Below are 17,407 nucleotides of genomic sequence, written 5' to 3'. Positions count from 1 at the left end.
CAGTTAAACTTCTGGAAGCTGGACTAGTCCCTTAATGATGAAGTAAAAAACAAATATTATTCCATATTAACCAAATGCCTATTTCCCATTTAGTAGGATTTAGAAAAGAAAAGGAATAACACCGTTGACAGATTATTTCCCCTGGTTTCTGAGATCATATACATGATGACTGCACTCACTGGACCAACGAGGCTGTACTAAAAGCTATAGAATTGTTATGAAGAATTGAAACATAATCCTAAAAGTATCTTTTCAAGTGGTGTGATTAAGAGCTTTCTTTCAATCTCATAGAAACAGGCATAGTCTGAAAATCAATGGGGATTGTTTCCAATGCATGGATGTTAGTCATTTGTGTTTAATTATGATCAAATTGTCATTTTATCATGTTAAGTGTATATTCAGTATTTCATATTTATAATATGTTCCCTACATTGCACCACAGAGAAACCAAACATTTATGAGAACAATCAGGCAAGTCTTTATTTAACATTTTTCTTCCACCATTTCAAGCCAGTAAAAACAGTAAGTTAACTCATCTTGGTAGAGAAATAGCTTTCCAGTGATCACCAGTAAGACAGTGCACACACCATTTTTACCCTTAAAATGTTTTTTTGTTGTTGTTTTGTTTTGCTTTTCACAACCACTAGGAGCAAAGAAGAAGCCTAAAACCCACCAGTTTCACTCAGGTTCAACGTCACTTTTTGTAGAGAAGAAACATCTTTTTAAATGGTAAAGCAGAAGTATCTTGAGTGAAATCCACCTTAATATGTTGTAGGGAAACTTACCTTTTGTCATGTGTAGTGACTAACTCATAGCTCAGTTATCCAGAGCCAAGAAGATCAAATAAAATCAGAGGCACGGGGAAGGAATCCCACACTTATCAATTATGTGTGTATTTTTTTCTTTCATAGATGAAGATGTTATAAACATATAGTTAGGTCTTTAATGACCATATCTACTAAGAATAAGCAAATATGAAATGGCAAGTTGTACACAGTCGAGTTTCTTCTACTGTTCTGTGCTTCTTTGCTTCAGAAAATGCCAGAAAAAAACATGGAACATGTCACAATTATGGAAAGAAACTCAACCTTTATTTTAACATCCACAGTCATCCCTTCACTCAGTGGAGATGGTTCATTTGCTGTCTTCTTTAGAAACTAGTCATGATGTGAAAGATCAGCAGGGCAAACTCATGCACAAAGGGTGATTCATGTGCCTCAACAGCAATTGTGGCTGGAAAAAAAAAGGTGGTACATGGAGCATGTGGGGCGACATAAGGCCATGTGTCAAAGACACCTTGGAAGGGCCCTTTAACATCTTTCATGGAAAAGCTGGCTATCTCAAAAAAATGATGCTATCAGGCTTCTGGTACCAAAGGAACTAAGCAACAGTGCAGCCATCTTGTTCACCTTCCACTTTCCCACAGCAGTGGAACCAGGTGGACAGAAGTACTGAGTGGTTCTCTGCAGCACAGACTGGATTTTTGTCCCAGCACATGGGAAATGTTCTGAACATAGTTCAAAAATCCATTCCAGTTGCTACTTTGGCTAACTATGTATATTTATTTTTACATCTCTATTATACTCACTTGATTTAGAAGATCATGTTGCTTGTGGTTGATTTAATTAGTATTTGGGGAATTGGGTCTAGCAGGTTGCATGACTGCTTGCAGGGTGGAAATTCTCAATTAGCAGTACGCTAATGAATGCACAGAAGCCATGTTTTCTCATTTTCACCTTTTACCCTTTACCCCATTTCAGAGAATAAAACAGGCCAGTTATAATTTTTGTTAGGACAGGATTAATAGCTTCAGTTCACATGTTCAATGTAGGGTTACTTTTGGCAACCTTACAGAACAGCAGTAAGGACAAACCATGTAGATGCTCTCATTTCTAGCAGTTCATACGTTTTAAGTATTTGAAATGTTGCTTTTTTTTTTTAATGAATCATTGCATTTCCACATTTCAGTAAACTCGTTTTTGCTGTTTCACTCTACAAGGTCCATCATTCTTTACAAATGCAATGGGTTCTCTTTGGAATCAAAATTTATCTTCCAACTCTGCAAAACTAGCATATACTTTTGTGCTAGTCATCTTGCAAGTCATAATAGGAATATTTTTAGCCCTTTTCTGTATGTATTTTTCCAGTATAACATTTCATAGCATCAATATAACACCAATAGGAAACTCAAAACAATTCACTCAGCTGGTTTAAATGTTACTGTTGATAAAACTCAGCTGGATTTAATGGTGGCTGCATTGGGCATTAGAAAGTGGTATGTGCATTCTGTGTAAAATAATACATTCAGCAATAAGTAAATAGTTAGAAAAATGTTATACAACTGAGTAATAGGCAGATTCTCAAGGTCTCTCTGTAAAACAAAAATTCTGTTGTATGAGCCAGACTTTTGTTATTGTTGCTGCTGTTGTTGTTTTAATCTGGCATCTATTATTACAAAGTCCTTTTCTATGATCATGATGCTAGGGTCATGCATAGTACAAACATTATTTCCACTTAAATGACACAAAGCTTATGAATATATTGGAAGGGGAGAGGGAAGATTTTTTTTTCCTTTCTCTAATGATGTGGAAGCTGCCTCAGCAATAGAAGTGGTGAGATTACAATTGATTTATTTCTCTAGTATGAAGTTATCAGGCCTATTTAAAAAAAAAAAAAAAATTGTGGTCAAATATTATTTTTATATAGATGATATTTCAAGAAACCTCTTTTCTGCCCATCTCAGTAGGTAATTGTTATCCACGGCTATTACTATAAAATTAATCGGAAAAAGAAAAAGAAAAAAAAAAAAGCTTAGAAAAAAGAACATCCTTGCCTGAGTGACTAGAAAGCAATGATTTTTTTTTAACACAAAAATGTTTGTCTTTGATGAGCAATGAGAAAAGAAACTGATGAACAATGTTTCTTTACTGTGTTTCATTTTCCAAACAAGTTTCTCAAAGAAGCTTCCTGCTGTTTTAAAATAATGCAGAACATCATACTAAATAATTACTAATAAAAAGTTATTGTCTGTTTCTGCAACTACAGCATAAGCTAGTTGTTTGAAAAGGTTCAACACAAAATAAACTTTATAGTTACCTTCTATATGTTTTTCTTTAGTGACTGCTTCATATACCTATTAAAAGAGAGATATCTAAAAGTTAGGAACAACTAGGTGAAGATGAATATCAAAAATTATTCTTATGGCTTTGTGCAAGTGATAATAATTGCAATTTATTTATTTTTTCTTTTGGAATTTGACATGAGTTTTTAATTCACCTTAGGATTTATTCAAGCATTCCCACCTTTCCATTTAACAGGCATACATAATGCAGATTTCACTTACATCACTTTTTTCAGAGGATGAAAATAAAATAGCTACTATTCACATCTGTGATTTTATGCCACAGCCAGGATTCACCTGAGAGTCATAGCCAGAGAAGAAATATTCAAGTCAGAGATTTGTCTGCATCTGTCCATGTATTAAAATCCTCCTCAGAATGAAATAAATAGTGTCAGGGAGTGTAACCAAAATAGCAAATGGACCAGCCTGCATGAAAAAAAAAAAAAAAAAAAAAAAAAAAAAAAGAACATATTCAAGTATCCTCAAAATTGGATGTTTGAGATTAAGTACTGAAGATCCCGATTTAGGCTATGGGAGAGGAATACACTGGAGAGCAAATACTCATGGACCAGTAGCATAGTTATCAAGCAAGTGAGCTTTACATATGCAGCAAGACCTGAGGCCAGAACACTCAAAAGCCCTGAAGCTTGGGAAGGATAAAAGCTGAATAAGGCTCTCCTCTTTTCCTTGCATCATATTCCTGTATTTGCTGGAATCTCTCTGCTGAGGGTCCTGCTTTACATCTAGTCCCCAACTGCAGTCACAAGTCAGTAGCTTTCTTGGAGCTTCATTTTGCTTATGCAGTCAAAATGCATCTGAATTGGGAGCTACCTGCTTTGCCAGTTGTATGGTTCCATCCCAAAAGAAATACTATTTCATTCACAGCAGCTAGCAAGTACTTTAGATTTTGTTAGTATTCCCCAATCAGTATTGTTCTTATATTAGCTGCAGTAGCTAGCCTCATTTCATCTTTGTAACATATCAGCAACTTGGGAAGGGTGCAGGGCTTGGGAACCAGAAGCACAGTGATAACTGTGATTCAGCAGTTGGCTTAGAGCTCATCCTCCCCAGCATAGTTTGACATCCTCACCCAGCCTTTCAAAATGCACTGACTACAGCTTGAATGCTGAGTGAAGAAGGAAGAGAAAACAGGGCTGTAGTCAGTGAAATCATTTTAATTGAACAGACCTTTCCAAGCTCAACAGATCAGGGATGTTTTTACAACCTCCATATTTGTTGACATTTTATTTTAGTTTACGAGTGGAAGAACTTGAGTCAAGTTGTCTGAAGTCTGTTTTTCATGTTTCAGTTTCAGTTTCTGCCACTTCCTTTTAATGATCTTGGAAGCTCATAAAGTTTTGCAAGAGTTTCCCATTTTCCTTACATTGCATAGATACCTCTTCAACAAGATGCTGCAAGGAGATATCTTTGCATTTAGACTAAAATACTTATTCAGAATCAGTCTTCCTTACTCCTGTCTAATTACTGTGATTAGATCTGGTGTGTAGTTTCGCTGTTCGTTACAAACTTTGTTCTGTTTTTATGCCGTAGATGTTTTCCTGATGCTTTTCTTTCAAAACTAAATTCTGAACATTTAGCACCTGACTGAAAGCCCCTGGTTGCTTTCAGGGAGCATTTTTTCAACAATAATCTCATTGATCTGTATCAATACTTGCTCACCAGAGGGAGTAAGAGGACATAATATCATTTTTTTTTTCAAAGCAATTCATTGCTTAAACACCAGGAAACACATTTAGATATCCTGACACTGGTGGTATGATCTTCAGTACCTATATTGAACTCTGTGGTAACAGAGTATTTGGCTTGAGTATTGGAGTCAGAACATGGGTTTTGGCACGTTAAAGGGCTCCAAAATGCAGCCATCCCTGCATTAATGTAAAAGGGATGTGGGAGTGGACAAAACACTCCAACACAGAGTGAGCCTTTTCTTTCCAGTTACCTACAGGATGGTTTCCTTGAGGGCAAGAAGAAGCAAAGATGTTTTCAGCTATCTTCAGGCTTCAGAACCTCAACAGGTCTAGGAGGAAAAATTGGAAATAGAAGAATAGATATACAGCTCCCATGGAGCAGAAAGTCTGAGCAGACTCTCAGCACGTGCTGTTCATGTCTGATTATCTTGTGCCACACCTACTGTGTAGCTGATCTTTTCATGAAGAGAAATTGCTGTCCTGGACACCTGGAATATCCTCCATTAAAGCAACTGATTGCTCTGAGAATATCCTATGCGCAGTATGCTTTTCAAAACACACCAGGAATTCAACAATACCTATGGAAAAGCCCATAGAGAGGCTTTCTGAAAACGGTTTTTCACTGAAAGGTCACAAACTTTTAATCTGTTGCAAAAGGGCTCAGGACCTGGCGACTTAGGCCTCGAGATAGAACTTCTTAAAGACGTGTGAATCTTCATGAACAAATAGCTAGTAACTCAGATCCCCGTATGCATTGTCCACATATTTGAGGGGTAAGGTGACTTGCTGGTGTACTTGGGGCTTAGATTAGATCTGATGTCTTACAACCATCTGAAGCAAAGACCAACAGTTACGCTTCCGCTTTCATCCATTTCAGTGACCAGTCCATAACCGGACAGCCCAAGCTGTAACTTCATACTATCTGTCTTTTGACTTAATCTTTCTGTGACTTGATCTTCCCAGTGTTTTCTGTCTGCACTGAGTTTTTGGCTCAGCCCTGTAACATGACATTTTCCTTAGTCTGTCTAATGAGGTACAACATATCCCTCTGCTGACTGCTGTAAGGATGGAAAAAAAAAAAAAAAAAAAAAAAAGGAAATTCACTCATCAGCTCAGAGAGGTACCATGCACAAGTGGGAGCAGGCACAGGAAGTCAGTCTCAAAACTTCCACAGATCTGGAAAGAGATTAACAACATCAGGCAGGCTAATGTGTTTCAAGCACCACTTAGTAGCAACCCATAACCATTACTGAACATATTTTTATAGGAAGCAATTCACCCTTTTCCTAGTTTTTGGTCTTTCTGAACAACAAAAAAGGAGGTTATGAAAGTCACTATGTAGAAGTGAGCTACTTCAGAATAAACTACCCACAAAACCTCCCTCCTCTTTCCATCAGTGACTCATATCAATGCAATTACATGTTGTCCTAGTACCTTCTAAGTGAGATGGGCTTTCCAGAGGGAACATTTACACTGATAAATAATAAAATAAAATAAAATAAAATAAAATAAAATAAAATAAAATAAAATTTTAAAATGGTCCAGATGGAATAACATGTTTGTCCATTTTATACCAGCCTCTCAGAAGACATACTAGACTTGTGGAAAGCACACTTGAAACTACACCCAACGGACAGGGATTGGTTGAAATGACACCAAAGAGGTCTATGTATGTAGGAGGAATTACAGACTACTGAGGTACAATCTGACTACACTGAGGCAGATCAGGAGTACCCCATGTAAATCAATGAAATAAATTGGTTTAAGAAGGAGAAAATCAACCCTAGAATTTTAATGGAAATTGCCAAAATGTTCTTGTTTTGTTTTGTGCAGAAGATGTGTTGAATCTGAACATAGTAATTAATTTAAATGTTTTGGCATAACAAAGTATTCATACATCAGAACCACATTTAAAGAGGAGAACAGAAAAATACCAGTGGACTTGGAGATTTCATATTAAAAAATAATCTGCAGGTCAGTTTACTCATATTTTAATTGCTCAAACATTTTAGCTTTTTGAAAATTAAGATAACAGAACTGAGCAGCATAGCTGGGACATGTACATCTTAGCAGAGCTTGTCTAGGGGATCCACTTTGAAAAGGATAAAAGAAAGAATTGCTCCACTGGTATCATACAGATTATGGAAGACAAAAGCTAGCACAAATAACAAAGGCCATTTATGCTTTATCTTGTATAGATGTGGATTTTTACTTGCAGGACATTGAGTCTCCACACTATTCCTATGGTGGATCTGGAATCTTCTCTATTTAATTCTCTGGAGCTCTGGAGCAGCTCAAGAGCTCCAAACATTTTCCAAAAAGCAGAAGTTTCTCCTGCTCAAATGAATTTATAACCCAACAAACCCAACATTCAAGTTTTGCTGCAAATTTCATCTTTGCTACAGGCAGCAATGAAGCAGAGAAAAGAACTACATATGTCTAAATCTTGGCTGCATAATGTAGTCTATATTTCTACAGCACAGTATAAATTACTAAGTAGATCCACCTGTTGTCTAATATCCTTACAGTGCAGAGCCTTTACAGCTCCTCGATTTAAAATTAAATGTAAATTTGAGCATATGCTTAATTGTTACAAATAAAATGGTGAAATCAGCAGAAGAACCTGAAATAGAAATGATGAGTACAGTTATTTCATCTGATTTTATACTTCTGTTTCTCTCGGTTTGGTGAATGGTATGCATTTTTCTGCTTCTAGTAAAAAGAAAAAGAAAAAAAAAAAAGAAAAAGAAATCATTCTGTCTGCCTTAGTTACCTATATGAAGATGGTCAGGAGTCTGCCACCCACAGCCACATTTGGGACTTTATTGTGGAAGCCTGTTGCAAGTTTGGGCAACACAGACTAACATCATTAGTGACTTTGCACCAGTGCCTGGGAAAGGAAGATCATGAGTCGATGGGAATTCCCAGACTTGAAATGGGTGGCCCAGAATAGTCTCTCTCTTCCCATCTGCCTCTCTTCATACTGGGCCCTTAAAGCCATGCAAAATGCAAACATAATGAATTGCAGTGTCTTTTTAAAACAAAAAAGTGGTCATGGCCAACCTGTGTGAAGCCTTTCTGGGGAAGCAATTGTCACAGCAGATGGTGTCCTTTCAGTAATCCAGGTTGCAGAAATGGCAGTGAAGCAGTATGAATATTGTCTAAAGGTTGTAAATGTCACAGCCTGTTACTGCCTGGGCACCTGTACGGAGCAGGTGTCAGTGCTATTAAAAATGTTCATCCTGTGAGGCTACTCTTCTAAAGTGGGAAGGTATGTACTGGAACCGAGTGCTGCTGCTTTTGGTCACCTGGCCTGAGCTCACATTGGGCAACAAAGCAGTGAAGAATGACAAACAAATTTCCTGTCTAACAAGGCAGGGATTAAGGTTTTTTTAATAAAAAAAAAAAAAAGTGTGTTGCTGGTGAGTTCAAACAGCTCCAGCTCAACCACCTCCAGTGCTGACCATTCTGCAAATGGTCTTGCTCTATAATGCAGAACTGAACCAGGAGTGTGGCATTTGGTGAATTAGGACTTTCTTGACTGTGGAGAGAATGCAGTGGGGTATTACTATTATTCTTTATTTCTTCAAGTCATATTCAAACCCTGCAGGGAGGAAAGGTCTGTAAGTATCTTGATATACCATGCTATAAAATTCAAGGTGCTGAGCCTTTTTAGTTCTAAAGATCACAAATTGCTTGTAGCTGAAACTTGGGCAGCTAAATCCACACATGACGAGAAACATATTTCTAAGTCTCAAATTAATTTAATGTGATTTGCACTCTCAAAATATATTTTATGTGCTTTTCCCAAATGTGTGTATTATAATATCAGATATATCAGTGAAGATAGTTGAATGCTGTAAGACTTGCTTTATTTTGTGCATGGAAGAGACAAGGGCTAAACTCAAGGCTGATTTAAAATCACACAGGTCTGTCAAAGTCAATAAGACCGCAAAGATACTCATAAAGGGAAAGCCATTCCTGAGTTTTCTGCAGTGTGGCTTTTGGGTTGTTGCCTTCATTAACAACAATGATGTTTGTGATTGTGATCAAACAGTGATTTATATTCTAATTTTTGTAGTTAGTCTTTGTAGGTGTTTCAGATATTCATATTTTGGAAAATATTGTCCAAGATGTAGTTTCTTTTCAGGACAGGGTGCATTTTTAGGAAGCTTGAAGAAAAATAATCAGTCAATGAGCCCTGACTGTAATTCAGACAGCATGCTGTGGACAAGAGGGCAGTTTTCTCCTCTGTGTTTTGGGTGCTGTGTAACATAGGGATCAAAAGTTGACTAATTAAGGACTACACAGAACTGTGATCATGTAATTAAAGATAATTTGTGACTCAGCAGATAGGAACCGTGGCAAGACATTTACTTTTACCATATTTTTAGCCACTAGGTGCCACTCTGTGCTGTGGGAAGACCCCTGCAGCATCCCTGGTAAACAAAAGAGACAATGGCTGGTTTCAAGCTATGTGGAAGTCTGTTCTTTTTTTTCCTATAGATACTGATCTGCTGTATGTTCAGCATTCTACTTCACTATATCGTGTATTCGGATAAACAGAATTAACTGTCGAAAGTTAAATTTGACTGGATGATTCTTGATTTTTGAACAGTTACTTCTGCAGCCTTCAAGCCCTATTACTGTGGAGGAATAAAGTGGGGAGAAGCATAAAATATATAGATGTAGCATGTTTGCCAAGCATAGCATTACTAAGTCAATACAATTATTTTTCAACTAAGCAGCTGAAAAAGATATGTAGGAACACTAAAAGTTAAATCAACATTGTATTGATATATAAAAGTGCTGATGGTGCAAGGGGGCTACAAACCAATCAAGAGACTAATTGTTATCCAGAAAAATACTAATAGCTTCTCATTATCACAACTACAACGTATCTATTAGAGAGGACTGTATCTCTGTCTTCACCTGCTTATTAGAATGGTGCATCTCTTATTAACACTCAATTAGTAGAAAACCTATTCTGAGTTTACATTTGTGTAAGAGCTGATTGCTGTTTCCAAGGAGATAACTCACTTTATAAAGACTTCCTGTTATTCCACTACTGGGGGGGAAAAAAAAAAGGAACAGGACAGGTCAACCCCCAAATCCCTGCCTGACTTTGCCTCCAGCTCAGCTACTTCTGAGTTCATTGATTCCTGCAACCTGACTAACTTTACCATGGGTTCAAGAATACCATCAAAACAAAATACACTCCGTTTATTCCTACAGCCACATTCACTCTTTGTTATTGAGGGTGGCTTGACAAAATACTCCCCTCTCCCTTCATAATTTGTGCCAGGTAGGACTAGATTATTGGCATATCTACTGAATTAGGGACAAATGGGCCTTGATTCTCCTAATCATGCTCTGAAAGTAAAGGAGTTCAGGAGTACATTACATCAAACTGCACCATATTTCTCAGAATTTATTTCTAGTGAGAAAAATCACTCTCTGACTATACAGTGTTTTGGAACTGGACAAGATGATCTTTCTGCATCTGTCCTTACTCCAAAGTTCTTTCTGAAAACAGAAACTGTTAGATTTCTCACTGCCACCTATCTCTTTCATGTGAATAACCACCTGATGTGACTTACTGTGTTGTGAAAAGTGGATGGACTTGCTGTCAAAAAAAGCCTCTGCATGATACTTTAGAATCATAGAATAAAATCATAGGATATGATGATTTGGAAGGGACCCACAAGGGTCACTGAGTCCAACTCCTGGGCCCGCACAAGATCCTACTTTGGTAGTGAATAATCCCTTTGACTGTCTTATAACCAAAGTGCTCACTTTCAGTGTCTAGTTGCAAGTCTTAATGAGGATCCAAATCTCATAAACATTTTCACCAAACCCTCACAGATGTCAGACTCACATAATTCTTACTACAGCATGCTTGACATCTATGGTGTTGCTTTCTTGGGAACAATTTTTGGCATATTAGAAGCCCTGGCATATTTAGGCATATTAGAAGACCTTATAGAGGTAGAATACCAAATATCAGTCCCATTCCTGTAGGGGTTTAAAGCCAGGTTGGATGGGGCCTTGGGCAACTTGATCTAGTAGAAGGTGTCCATGCCCATGGCAGAGGGGTTGGAATGGAAGATCTTTAAGGTCCCTTCCAACCCAAACCATCCTATGATTCTATGATATAAATCTTAGTCTATTAGTAATTAAAGGAAACAAAACAATAAGAACAACAACAAAAGTATTAAGTTTACGTATACCCAATGGCAATTTTCCCAGACTCCAGATTTTCCTCTGGTAGCCTTCCCTAGAAACTAATGTAGCCTCTAACACCTGACCTGATTCCTTTTCTCTAAGCCTCACATTCAGCAATAAAAGGTCTACAAGACAAATGACATCCTTCCTTCTGGAACAAGAGAGAAAAATTACATAGCTGTTTTCAGGGGAAAGAGACCTAAATTCTAGCCATGGTTTTCCAACTTTCATATCCACTACTGGCTAAAAAGCCACTTTTGAGATCTCAGACAGGGCTAAATATGTTGTCCTTTCTCTCTACCACCCTTGCAAAACAAGAGGATGCCATGACAACCAAGAGAGCATATTTCAGAGACACTAGTGTTTGTACTGACTGCTACATGTTACAGAGCTTATCGTTACCTGTTGTAACCAGTGTAATTGATTTCACTGCTTTTATACTATTATGTCTGCAGTACACCCGCTGGTACTCCAGAAACCTACTATTCTAGCTCTACCAGTTCCTCGGGCTCAGTAAATGTACAAAACCAGACATTAAACCAGGCTTTCTTATGATATCTAGGTTCAGTGTTAGGTTCTCTAGTCAAAAATCTCCAACTGCCCTTTTCATTCCTCACCTAACACAGTTTAGTGTTAAGTAAATGCGTATAAGAAACCAGGTTACAGGCATCTAACATCTGACCACTGCACAAGACCATAACTTGCATCTAAACCAGCTGCATGCAAAGTAAAGCTATAGGTCATAGAAGTAAGAAGAGCTGTTATAAAAATTAAGGTCTCAGAAGTGATGAAGCAGTGACTGGGGTCTTCACCTTTAAACCTCATCAGAAGAAGCAGGTTATGAATTATTCTCTTCCATTCACCTGAAGCATGCTAGGTTGTCACAGAGTAAGAAAACTCTTCATACTGTGGAAAAGTGTCCTAGGCAGGAGCATTTTGTTCAATTTCTGATAGACCAGTTATTAAAACAAGCACTGGTACTTCACCTATTTACAGCTTGCTTATGATTAATGAAACATGAAAGAGCCTACTGATGTCTTTTTCACTGTGGTGATGACATACTCCTGTCTTGTTAGTCTGAGGGATTTCAAAGTATAGTTCAGTAAGGCTACAGACACTCAAAAGGTTACAGACACTAAACTCACTTGCATATGGAACTATCATCTTTTGCTTGTGGTCAGCCTTCACAGCTGGCCAACTCTGATCATCAGTTTAGATGCCAAGCATGACGGCATCATAAAATACTCAGTGTTTTGAACACCAACAAGAGACCTTCCAGTTTCTGTGAGATATATTATTCTGGTTAAGTGGAAATGGATTCCAGCAACGTATGAAAAGCTCCTACTGATCTCACTGCATGGCCATAAATAATTATCTTCATGTAATGCTGATTTCCAAACAAGCTTTTTTCCCATCAAATATTCTTCTAAAGTCCTTTGCTTAAGGATCAACTTCAGCCAGAGTACATGAAATCAGATGAAATGTAATACACTCTTTAAAGCTACAATGCTAATTCTTTGTTACTGGCCTATAGCCTTCCTGTCAGCCTCTTCTGAAGCTGCCAAATGAGTCTCCAAGGAGCTATCTAGGGTGTTAAACTGCTTCATCAATACTGACTGCCTACAACCCTCTGCAGAACACAGTAGAGCTACTACAATTAGTTATGACCATTCACTGAAAGAATATGCACATTCAGAAAGCCTTTACACACAACATGGCTTTGCTTATGCCCATTAGCCCACAGCCCATCTCCATTCCCAGCCTTCCATACAGTTAGGAACCTTGAACACTCAGAAGGACTAGTAGAATGAATCCCACCCAAACGTTAACACACTTAACAAAACATCTGTGAACAATTGGTGCTGCCCTCAATTGAAACAGCCAAGGCAGCATTTAAAGATAATAAATAAATAAATAAATAAATAAATAAATATGCAACATAGAATCCAAGGAACTTAAGACACTTAACCTGGATATACTTATTCATAGCCATAGCCAATTTACATTCAGTTCCAAGCCTGACATAATTTGGATTCAGATTAGGATCAGGAACAGAAGCCACAGATGGAAGATTTTATAATTTCTATACATAAATGCATTTCCCTTGACACCTTTGGAACCTTCGATACTTCAGTCTTGACTGAAAAAGGTGATAGGCAGAAATCTGTTATAATTCCTAAAAATATTCATATTCTTCCTGTCATTTTCGATCAGGTCTTTTCCTGTAAGAAGTGAGTTCTCCATCAGAGGAGTTACACATGGTCCAGTTTTCTCTTTTATACTTTTTAACATGAGCATGGAAGCACTAAGTTAACTGCTCAGGAGATTTGAGCTCAAGTTACATTCATATATAGAAAAAAACACTGCTCCTGTATTTCAAAGCTGGAGGCTATATGACCATTTCTGAAAAAGACCACTGGCTAAGTGAGATCAGGTAGTGGGAATGCACATTTGGCTGAAGCCAAATCCCCACAAGAAGTTTGATACTGGTGAGCATCTATATAACACAATATTTAGATGCAATATACACAATATAACACCATAACACAACCTCTGATGATAAAAATACATGCCTAAAATCATCAAATTTGTTGACAGGCTGGGAGCACTCCTGGATTCCTGAATGATATTCTAATGACTGATGTTATAAAGTTGCATGTACATACACTTTATCAGATTTGTTTACCTAGGAAATTCTACTTGACCCTGCAGCATAATGAGACTATCATTATTAATGCCCTATTGTTTTTCTTGATGGTACTATACTGATATGCTAGAACTGGGCATGAAAAGTTCAGCATTTCTAGAACTCATTACCACATCAACTTCTCATTAATAAATGTCTGGTTGGAACAGTTAGTGTAGGATTTAGGTTAGAAACCTTCCTTTCCTTTATTCCTTAATAGACTAACCTGCATCATGGATAGACTCGTTACAACTAACCAATTCCAGATCAGATACAGTGCAATCTGGATTCATACTCAGAAAAGGATCTGATGGATGATCTCCAACTCTATCAGTAGATCAAAACTAACTTTGCTCTTCTGTAAGATTTAAATTAAATTTAAGGTCTCGAATTTTATTTTTAAATATTCTCCAGGTTGGAGACCTAGAGGCACTAAGAAGCTTTATCATGAAAACCAAATCCACATTAGCACTGTGCTGGCCCAGTTAAATTCTCCAAAGAGGAAGTTGATACTTTCTAAGGCCTGTACTAAAGCATCCAGAACTATGACCATCACAGAATTTGCAACCTTTTGTTCCAGGAACAAGAAATGCATTTTTAAACTTATCTTTATTTTATAGGGGGAAATATACAGATTTTCAGAAGGATAAGTATCACAACAAAATACACTGCTTCTCATACTTCTCCCTCATAGAGAATGGATGACAAACACTGTGACAGAAGGCATAGTAATATTTTTGATGGACATTTGTTGAAAGACATTCCAAAATTACAAAACTACGGTGACTATACAAGCTTCTGCCTTCAGTGACCAACCTTTTTATGAGGCCTGCAGAGCTCAGAGGTACAGACAAGTAAGAATTGAAAGCAGTCATTTTATTAACAGACAGAACTCTGCAAACACAATGAACAAATTTACCAAGAAGATGAGACTGTCACACAGCAGCAGGATAAATTTGATATGTAAGGTCACCTTTGTGGCACCAGTTTCAACAACCTTCAGTAACAATATCCAATTTATATATACAAGGAAGTACATATATTCACAAAGTTCATATATTAACTGTGGATTGTGTGTCCACCTTAGAAAGTTTCATTGTTTATCACATTTATTTGAATTAAGCATTATTTAAAAAAAAAAAAAAAGTATTCTGAATCCTCACATAAGAACTGCCAGCTCATCGCTATACATGTAGACACATTTCTAATTAATTAACTTTATTGATTTAAAGTTAAAAAAATAAAAAAGTAAATTCCTTAGAACTTAGACAATATATATATATATATGCTTTATTACTATTGTTTCAATTTTCTTCTGCTCCAGGCAAATTCTACCGTAAACAAAAGCTAATAAACCTTGATTCAAGACTTATAACCACCACATAATGTTGCAAAAGCAGCAAAATATGAGGCTGTGCAGCAGCCCTCACTTTAGTTAAAAGTATTTTTAATGACTTCATCCTTCATGGTTGCCCAAAGCACCCTGTGAAATAAACCTTTAACTCTTACATCGTTTCTGTCTTAAGGGTAATGAGCCATATGCGAAGACATCTGCAATGCCTGAAAAGAATGATCATTAATTAGAGAGAAGACAGGACACTTTCTGACTGCTGATATGGGAAGAAAAACCTTTCAAAAAGTCACTGGGATTAAGAAAGAAAATTTGTCCTTTAGTTTGCAAGACGTGAGCACTGTAGGTATGATTTTTATTTCTTGCATGTGCTGGGAAGTAAAATTGCTACAGTGTGAGAGCAAGACACTAGAGAGGAGATGGAGAGCCAAGAGAAGGGAATTCTGTGAAAAAAAAAAAAAAAAAAAAAAAAAAAAAGCTAAGACAACAGCATATGTTGTTTGTATAGAAACCTCTTTCTGACTTATCTGGAGAGTCTGAAGGCAGACCCAAAAGCAGGGCACAGACTGTAGGCTTAACCTCTTCTTTTCCCCACTTTCATTGCCCTTAGTTTACAAACTACAAGGTCAGGCACTTTAATCTGCAGTTTTCTCTGGAACGAGGGGAAGCCTTGGCATCGCCTCCTGACTGAACATCCATTTTAAGTCACCTTCATTTACACCTTTATGTGGCACCATCTGGTGTCAGGCACACCATCCTGCAGGGACAGCCATTTATGCCTTCTCAATGAAACATGTGAAGCTGTTTCTACAGTGGAGTGGCTTTTTTTTTTTTTTTTTTTTTGGTACAATTTTTTGACTTCTTCATTGGTAGCAGTCCCTGGCTTTCTCCTGGCCTGGAGATGAACAGCTGGAAGTGTTTTGCAATGTAAAGAACAAAAAATACCCTCACAGAATAGAGAAAATAATTTACACGGAGAAGTAGAAAGAATGATTCATGGCAGACTGAGATAAGAGGAATGAATCATCATCACCTTCCTGATCTTTCTCCATTGATCATAAAGGGAAATGAGACAGCTAGTTCAGAACAGATGCCTGACTTCTAGACTCCTGAAGTTAGGCAACCGTAATCCCTGTCAAGCTTGAGAGATGAGTGCTTCAGAGCCCAAAATTCTTTGTGTTCTAGAAGGTAACTCCAAGCCAGGAGTCTGTCTTATGTCCAGCTTTAGTGACAGTTCAACTCACTCTCTTGGTTTTTATCGTAAAGACTTACTTGGCTACTATAATATAGTCTCTGAGGAGGGGTATATTTGCCAGAAAACACACTTTTACAGAATTGCAAGTATATTTTTTCCATCCTTTATAACAGCTACATACATAAATATCACTGACTTTTACAGGATTTCAGCTCTGTCTCTATGAAAATCTATGGTTTACATGTCCTAACTGCCATGAAAACACATAAATTTAGGTTATGCATATAGCATATATATATTTGGCATGCTAATTGAGCAATAATACAGTGCTCCCTCATAGCATGAAAAATCTCAGTATATAAGGCAGAGACAAACTAATGCATGCACAACAGATTTGGTCAGGAGTAAAAGGCACAAGCTGACCACAAATCATCTTGGTTTATCATGGCCCAGAGTTTCAATTTATAAATTCTTTTGTTATATCACATCTAAACAAGAGCTGCTTGATGTCACATCACCTTATAAAATGGAGCACTAGTGATCTGGTCTGTCTCCATTCACTTTCAGCTAAACAAACAGTTGAAGCATATCTTTTCTCATTTGAAACAAACACTCAAGACAGTCATTTTTTCCTACTTCATTGCTATTATACTAGTACTCTGCACAGTTTATTATGGTTTCATTTCAGTGACCCTACATATTATAATTAAATGATTTCCATGTGCCATTGAAGACCTCAAGGGAAGGAAAGAACAGAAATTCATGAAAATCTCCTTTATATTTTATGTAAAAAGAAGCTTTAATTCACAGGGAGTTCCAGTGTTTCAATGCTCTAGATTTTCATCAAATACAACTTGTCTTCAAGTCCTAGTTTTTGTACCTATGTAAATGGAAGCTATGGTCTTTATGAACATGTACTCTCTGACTTTTATTTTTTTTCTCAAACACAGCCTGCTCGGCTAAGGAATTTGGCCCTGTGTGCTTAGTCTGTTCCCCAGGTAAATCTACCCCTGGAAGCATGACAATCATTAAATGAGGGTTTTGATGCATTCTGGGAGTTTCTGGAGTGTAAACCCTTGGCAGTTGGAGACAGCATCTGAACAATTCTGTTAGATTCGAG

This window comes from Anser cygnoides, chromosome 1 (genome assembly GCF_040182565.1).
Source record: "Anser cygnoides isolate HZ-2024a breed goose chromosome 1, Taihu_goose_T2T_genome, whole genome shotgun sequence".
Lineage (NCBI taxonomy): Eukaryota > Metazoa > Chordata > Aves > Anseriformes > Anatidae > Anser > Anser cygnoides.
Note: the sequence above shows the minus strand (reverse complement) of the source record.